Raw genomic sequence first — 8,500 nt, 5'->3', positions numbered from 1 at the left:
CCATGCCCATCAGTTCAAATGATTAYRATAGGGTAAAATGKTTTTGTCTTGCCTCATATGGATGATTTTCCCTAGCTTTTCTCTTTCATTCAGTTTTAGCTATTGAAACCAAAACTTCATGTTGAGTCTGCAGAGATTGTCTGAGATTTCAGTGTTGGTAGCAAACACAGAAAATACGAAGGAAATTGTTGACATGACCTTCATGTCATGTGTCTACACAGGGTAAATAAATCCTGCTACTTTCTTCCTAGAGAATGGTAAACATAACTAGAAGAGCCACTGGAGAAACCTGAGAATACCTGAGAGTTGTGCCRTGACAGAGACAGAGAAACCTGCTCATCTTCAAGAAGATCTGACAGGCTCAAATAGGCTTAAACTTTGMTTTTTAGCTAGAAGGTCAAATTGAAAGTTGAAATTTATCATTTTAAATAAAACGGGCACTTGGCACCTCCCTTTGAGAGCATGTGTTAGACTGTCTCAGCTACACCTTTTCKCTTCACAACCACACCTTTCCGATGTTTCACAAATAACAGCTGGGACTGTAGGACACAAGATGGCAGTGTCAGACGCCGCGGACCAGCAGGGGACTGTGGGGTGGTCCAGCGCCATTTCCTGGGGAAGGGAACAACCGAGAAGAGCTGAGGTCTTCGTCCTTTCTTTAATACCCCACACAATTGGTAGGAAGAGAGGAGACATTTCTGTTCCAACAATATCTGCAGAATACTCTGCAGAATGAATAAAGATACAGTACTCTCTGCAGAATAGGTACCCCCCACCCCAGTTCTCTGAGATCTACGGGTTTAAGTTGGTGTGTTCACACATAAAGTAATACGTATCTTACAAAGTTATCAAGGAAAAGGAATCTTTCTGTCGTTGGAATATTGCTTTTCATTACTTATCCTAACAGAAAATGAACATACATTTYCCTCTCTTTCTCCCCCAATCCCCTAATTTATACATTACCAGTCTCTGTAGCTGGCTAGATCAATACATATAATAAGAGTCTAATCTTTCTCAAAGACATGCAGGAAAATTTATTTACTAGTTCTTGAATACCATGGTGTTTTTTTTGCTTTTAAGAAGCTCGCTGTTAATCAGTGAGAGCGTGCATCTGAAGATCAGAGCGGAGAAGGTGTGAACGTGATCCAAACAGTGACAAAAGCCCCAAACCGAACCTGCCTGAAATGGAGCTGAGTCCAGACGCCTGGCAGAAACTTCAGGGAAAGATAAACTTTAAAGACCTTTAATTAAACCTATATGTCCACACCGAGAAAAGGTCAATAGCAATTACTGTTCTGCTGAATTTGGGGGATTCTTAGCGGGATGTCCTTCATGATTTCCTTAGTACTACCGAGCACCTGAGCGCCAGTCCTGCTCCCGCTGAGGGACGTGGGTCTATTCATTTGCATGATGCTGTCCGGACCCCCCAGTCTTGGAACTATGGGGTCCCCGGCGGTGTTTTTGGCCCACCCTAATGTCGGGTCATTTCAGCCCAGTGTGCCTTGCCCAAGCGAGAAGCCCCGCTCCCGGCATCAGGCGGTACCTGCTGACACACAGCTGTTGTAGTTTTTCAGTAGGTACTAGGTTGGTGATTTTTTTCCCATCATCTTTGCCTCGAATTTGAGAGCTGAGGAAGTATTTTGTTTAGTTCTTGGGGAAATTGCAATAACACCTCAGAYATGCCTTGGAAGTTTAACTAGAAATAAACCTCATCAAAATATCTCGCCGGGAGCTGAGAAACCTCAGACAGGCAATCCCTCTATTCCTCATTTTACAGTATATTGGTGGCTAAATCTTTCCACTTGCCCCGTTAAAAAGGCTGTAAGAACTCATTTCCTGCACCTCAGCTGTCCAAAGCGGGGCTCGGTTTGTTTGCCCTTTGCGGGGCCGTTTTGCTTTGGTGGAAGGTGCAGCAGGGCCGGGGCGGAGCCGGGCGGCGGTCAGGCCCGATTCAGCACTTTCCCGACGATGACAGTTCCCTCTCGCCACACCGAGACGGAGTTCGGCGGCTGTGGCCCGCGGTGTCCCCCGTCCGCATCCCGGTCCTCTCGCCCCGCCGCCGCCGGCAGTCGCTGTGTCCGTGCCCAGCGGAGAAACGAGTTCACGAGTGGGTTTTGTAGAAGCACTCGGAGAGAATAGCTGCGGGACTCCTCTCTCCAGGGGTACTGAGATGGCCCGGATAATGCCCTGGCATGTTCCGATGAGTGATCCTCACTCACACGGTAATCACCAGCCCTCACACAAATCTGTCTGACCCACTKGAAACACGCGTGCCTGCGTGACCTTGTCTGGGCTTCTCTGTCACTCTGACTATTCACTGGGCTGCATGGGTGAGCACTGCAACCCGGGGAGAGTAGCACAACCTCAATAGCTGATTTTGCTCCCTGTCTGCTCGTCTTTGCAACTGTGGCTGGGGTATCTACTGTCGTTTATTCCTGCCGAAGGAAATGTTTCGTGTGACATTTCAAGTTAATGCAGACGATACCTGCSGCTCAATAGAAACGTGACGTTTCTGCCCTGCAGCACTTGGGCAGGAATGTTTTGCCGTCGACGTTGCGGTGGCGCTTCCGACGTGCGGGGATTAAAGTCAAACGACGCAGGTTCATTCGTTTATTCAGAAAAAAAAAATCAAAACCAAATAAAACCAAACAACCCCAGAGAAATCACCCAAGGTAAATCTTCACACTTCCTTTTCGCCAAACGAGACCSAGTGCACGGGCGCGTTTGTCCGCCGAGCCGGACATTCGTTCGTCGAGCCCGGGTGGGTGCTCCGGCAGCCGGGCCGAGCCGAGAGACCGGAGCTGGCGCTGGGACGGAGGCGCGGAGCCAACGATTCTGCTTCCATTAGCTGCATGGGGTCCCACAGAGAGACCTTACATCGAGCGCATCTAATTTCCAGGGAAACTGAGGAGGTAGATACCCCAGGAAAGGTGGTGGATGCAATGGAAAGCCACGGCCCTGTTTGCAGCTGAACCTCCCCGTCGCGCTTTGCTGTCTCTTCCACAGAGGACAGTTCAAGGCCATGGCTAGTGGAGAATGGAAGCAAAAATACACGCGGGATGCCCTGGCCGCGAGGGTGATAGGAGCGGCGGGAAGGGAATACGCGGCAGGGACGGCCCTGGCTCCCGGATCAAGCCGCTTTCCATCTGGGGTTCCTATGCGGCGTGTAAGCGCCTCCGGGGCGAGCACAGCCCCGCTGCTCAGAAGGGMGCCGGAGCGGGGAGAGCAGGGCTCGGCTGCTCCGCGTGGGACTCGCTCCTGTCCCCGCCTCACGCACACCCAMGGTCGCGGAGCTGCCGTCCGGGGGCTTGCGAGGGCGAACAGCAGAGCCCCGGCGGCGTGGGAAAGGGTCGGGGGTGCCTGGGGAGTGGGTGGCATCCCAGGTGCCCCGCTCAGAGGAGAGGGGCTCGCTGCAAATGTCATCAGGGCCTCGCCGCCGAGCCCGGCGTGTTTCAGCCACATATGGTGGGTGGATTTAGGTGTCAAAAGCCGGCGAATTAGAAATGGTAATTGTCCGTCATTATGGGTGAAACGCGATCTATCACAACAACTGGAACATGTCTGGGCGCTAGCAAAAATAATTTGAATGATTAGCGATCATTATGGATGTCAAGCCGCGTCCATTAAGTTGTATGAAGAAATTACCCTTGACGTGCGAAATCAAGCTACACACAGGCCTGGCATTGAGRAGACCCTCCCTGCCGGGCCGCAGGAGGCCGGGAGCGGCCCCGCGGGGCGCTGGCAAGGCCCGGGAGAAGCACTGGGACTGCCGCGCTGCCGGGGCTGGGCCGTCGGGCGCTCCCGCCCCGCTGTCCGCWGCGGCCGGTGACGAGGGCGAGCCTGCACGGCCCTGCTCACAGCCAGGGCACAGAGGACTGGTGCTCGATCAGTCAAAGTTCTGCACGGAGTGCGAGGCAAGAAGCAGAGAGCCAGRAGGGATGCGGCAGCGATGGGAGGTTGTCCCGAGCAGCCAGCAGGCACCTCCCGGAGGTGCAGAAGGGCAAGAGAGAAAAGGTGGGGGWTGATTTTAGAGTGTCTTCTGCCAGGCACACGCTGCATCCCCCGTAGCTGCTGCTGTCCTCGGCATGAGGGGATGTCCGGGGAGAGCTCACCCCGTCCCGCKGGGGTGCAGTGGCCCTGGCACCGCTGCGCTCTCCAAACCCGCAGCAGCCACCTCCCTCTCCCCCCGCCGCGGCTGCCTGGCCGAGGSTTTTGCCATCCCACTGAACACGACACTCATCCCGAGGCGGGATCGGTTTACAAGTAGTTTCCAAGCTGCAAATCTTGCATAAATTATTTTCTAAGATAAAAATGTCGGGGTTTTCCTTTTGAAGTTCGCCCCGTATGGAGAGGGCTTGGGATACCTTTTTTTCCTCACACCTTCGTTTCTGTTCCTTCTTTAGTGAAATAATTTATTCTCAAAAACGAAGTAGTTATTTCTGTACCTTTTGGAGGTATTTTGGGTAAAACTGTGTCACTGTGTTCCCACGAGCACGGACACCTAAACACTATTTCCCAGCAGCCACGAATTCAGTAAGAAAAAAGCAAAAGCTCTTCTCCAAGAGTGAGGAAACCCGTCGGTTTCTTCCAGACATTTTTTTTTTAATCCGGAAAGATAGTAAAATTTCAAATTAAAGGAATCTTCACAGTTACTTGACAAAATCGCAATCTGCACTCCTGTAAAGTGGCGTTTTTAACCAACAATTGAGCCCGTGTGTTCTTTCCTTGTTCTGGTCACTGGGAAAATGTGGTGTGTCTATACAAGTTCCCCCTTTGCCACCATTTTTCATTCTTAACTGAATAAAGAGAACCATGAATCTTATATTATTATTATTATTATTATTATTATTATTACTATTATCTAAGTAAAGACTATTTGTCTTATGTAGTCATTTTGAAGTAATGTGCAGCCGTGCAGAACAGAGTGGCAACGCCGCCACCTCCGTAAATCCGCGCACGACACGGAGGAAAACATCCCCGCGGCTTCTCAGGGGTGTCCTTGAGGCTGCGCGCCCCGCCACCCGTCCTGCTACCGCCCGGTACCGCGGTCAAGTGCCGAAAGGCAAGCCCCAAACACGACCTGYCCCTCGCTTTCGCCTTCTGAGCAGAGGAGTCCGGCACAAACACCGCCACCGAGTCCTGGCTCTGCCGACAGCCGGCAGAACCGCCTTCACTCCCTCCCCTTCCAGCCGACCCATCTTTATTCGTACAGTGTGCATATCTGTATTATTCCCGCACAAGCCAAAAATAATATTAGTCCTCTCCACACGCATTTCATCCCTAATTATCGCTCGAGTCCTTTGCGACACAAAGCGTTTCTCTGGCCGGTTTAAGAGCAGCGCGATCCATGGGCAAAGTGTTTTACCCCAACGCCGGAGACCAGCAGCGGGGGTTTCGCCGTCGGACTTTCACAGGGAGCGGATCACCGTTGCCGAGCGGAGTCGTCAGACCGCAGGAGCCGTCAGGCAGGGTCGGGCTCTGAAGCAGAGATGTTTTTCAGAGCCGTCACCGCCTGCAGGATTTGCTTTCCCCACAGAGCAATTTAGGAAACAACGCCGTAACCCGGGCTTCCCCCGAGCAGCGGCTCCTGTCCCTGGCGGTCATCCCCCGGCCGCCCTTSTGTCCGGCCGCCGGCGCCCCTGCTYGCAAGCTGGCACCCGCCAGACTCGGAAAGCCGAAAATCAGACCCGTCTTTGCCTTTCCATTAGTTTTAKGATTTTCTACCATTCTTGTTCGGCGTGGAAGCACTATTTTGCTCGTCAATCTGCCGTGCATGAAAAGACTGCTTGTGGCCTTCCAAGCTCCCACRCTTCTTTTCTTTTCTCCTTTTTATTTTTTTTAAATAAAGAAAAAACTGTTTGAAATACTTACGAGCATTTTTAACCTATTTTTTTWAAATTATTATTAATAGTTGTGTCCCTACTCTGATGGGAAGGATACCGTTTCCCGGTTCTGGTGGCAACTTGCACCTCTTCGGAGACAGCAGGTAGTCCCTGCGAGTCACCTTCTGTGTCACTTTCTGTCTCTACCAGCGCCAAGCCACTGCTGCGGGACAGAAGAGACTTCCCTGGCTCAGTTTTTGTTTCAGCAGAGGATATGTTGCTGGTTGCTTTCAATGTCCTTGGGGAGCCCAAGCCGTGACCTCTTTACTACGGAGTCAGATTTTAGGCAAGAAGCCACGGGAGCACCTGAAAACCCCAAAAGAGCTTAACCTGCTGCTCTGCAGCCACCACTCCCCGCTCAAATGTTTTTCAAGATCACCCCGACAATCGCCAGCATCACTTGGGATGGCTAACACGTCTAGCGGCTTTGTAACAGCGCAACGGGGCTGGGGAATTACCGGGTAAAGAGCCGGGGATGGTCCTTCAGCCACCCCAAGGGYCTCGAACCGAGGAGTCAAATCCCTCATCTTCTGCCAGGGCTTTCCTCTGTGGGCCGTAGGACCTGTCTAGGAGGGAACCAGGGAGGTGTTTGCGGCTGTGGGTGGAGGAGGGCAGCCCTCGTCCCTGGCCTGCCCCAGGCACCGCGACACTCCCCTCCCGGGCCGTCCCGGGTGTGRACTCCCTCTCTCTCCGCTCCATCCCTTCCGAAAAAACCCAAGGAACAAAACCCAAAACAAAASAAAAAACACGCACCAAATATTAAATATGTTCTAGGAAAGGGACAAGCCCCACCTGCGGGTGAGAGTCCGCCCTCTCCCGCGGTCCTTCGGCAAGCAAGCGGCCAGCCGCCGTGCATAGCCGCCCCGGTGCGGGTTAGTGCGGCTGCCCGGCCGCGGAGCGGTGCGGGATTCCCGCGGGCAGCAATCCTAGAGGGGCCCGAAGCCCCGGGCAGAGCCTGCCGGCCCACCCCGTCCCTCCGCTGCCTGTCCCGGAGAGGGGCGGTGTCCCSGCACTGAGCACCGTGACAGCCGGCTGGGGAACCTGTCATTTACCCCCTGGTTCACCTTGCTCCCCAGTTAAACATGTTATTCTCCGCAGCAGCGGRCAACGCGAAGGAACAGTCCACTTTCTTGCGGCTTTCAGAGAGTCTGGGAGAGATAATATCTCCGATTATGCGGCCGGGACAGAAAGACGTGCCCTTTTTTTTTCCCAGCACCTCGGGAAATGCCAGGCTGCTCTATGGAGCCACTACTGGCAGCACCCTGGATCTCCAGAGGCCGSGGGGGTTTGGCTTTCCGGCCATCCGTAGGCGCTCCCCTGTCCTTGTTTTCGGAGCMGTCCCAGCGGAGCGGCTGCTCCGGCGGTTTGGGGCTGCAGACCCGGCAGAGCCGCTGGAAAGGATTCCCTGTGGTCCCGGCCCGGGGCCTCCCTCGGGGCGCGTCGCCATCCCACTGACAGGAGAAGCGGAGCGGAAAAAAGCCTGCCGAAGCCTGCCGGGGAGAGGCCCTTAACCTCGGGCCACCTTTGGCCCCTGCTCCCGGGAGCCCCTGGGARGCTGGGCAGGTGCTGCACTGCCGGGGGGGCTGCCTGTGCCCCGGAATCTTCTGCTGTTTCTCCTCCTGGGGAAGTGTCACTGGTTTCTACCTGAGTGTATCTGTGTGTGTGTGCATGTGCGCAGGGCGGGGGGCAAATCTACGTGGTTTCCTGTTTTATTACCCTGCGAGCGAGCGGGAGGTAACTAAATATAGGCAGCGTCCCTGTTGCAGAGTTGGTCTCTGCGCCTGTGTGACTGTTTAATACACAAACACAAGCGCCAGCGGAGACATATGCAAAGATATACACAATTTACATTACATTTCAACAATCGAATTTCTTTTAGCTGCGGTATTCCGCCCCCCACCCCTTGTCTTTGCAAGTTTTTTTTTTAAGACCAGAGCTAGCCCATGGTCAGACGGAAAATGATTCCCACGGCCCCTGCCCAGATTTGGATTTTGTGAGAGAGRCCGAAATTGGGACATATCGTTAGGGAGATTACGTTCACGTTGCAGCCGTGCATGTGCTTGTGAGTGAATGAGTGTTTGAGGGTGTGTGAACAGAGCATGCTAGAGCCCAGGTTTTACTGATAACTTAAACCCCGAAAATACAGAGTAATTCCTTTGGCCTTGGTACAGTTACACGCATGTTATCGGAGATWTTGCCGTTAAGAAAAGATAAAGGATGCAGAGAGTTTGCTTTACATTTCAAAAATCAAAATTATAAAGAAAAACAGGAATAGAAAGCCTCAAATTCCGGAAAAATCCCGGAATTAAATTATCGATAAAATTTCCCCAGTATTAAATACTGACRTTTCTCAAGTATCAGGTTTTGTCAAAGTCAAAAGACACTGTCGAGGCATTAGTATCCGTTATTAAACACCAACRCTACAATTCCGGGCAATTTTACTCAAATAATCTTTTTTCAGCTATTTCTGTATTGAGTAAAATGCATGTTAGTTTCAGTTGATTCAAAGAAAAAGTTTGACACTTCATTTTACATCTGTTACCCAGTGTTACAACCCGAAGAATCTCTAATAATCGACCCTTCCCTTTCATATCAGGAGTTCCTACAGCACTACACCA

Source organism: Malurus melanocephalus, unplaced genomic scaffold (genome assembly GCF_030028575.1).
Source record: "Malurus melanocephalus ecotype Western Australia unplaced genomic scaffold, MMel_1.1 scaffold_225, whole genome shotgun sequence".
Taxonomy (NCBI): Eukaryota; Metazoa; Chordata; class Aves; order Passeriformes; family Maluridae; genus Malurus; species Malurus melanocephalus.
This window is presented reverse-complemented; position numbering follows the sequence as displayed.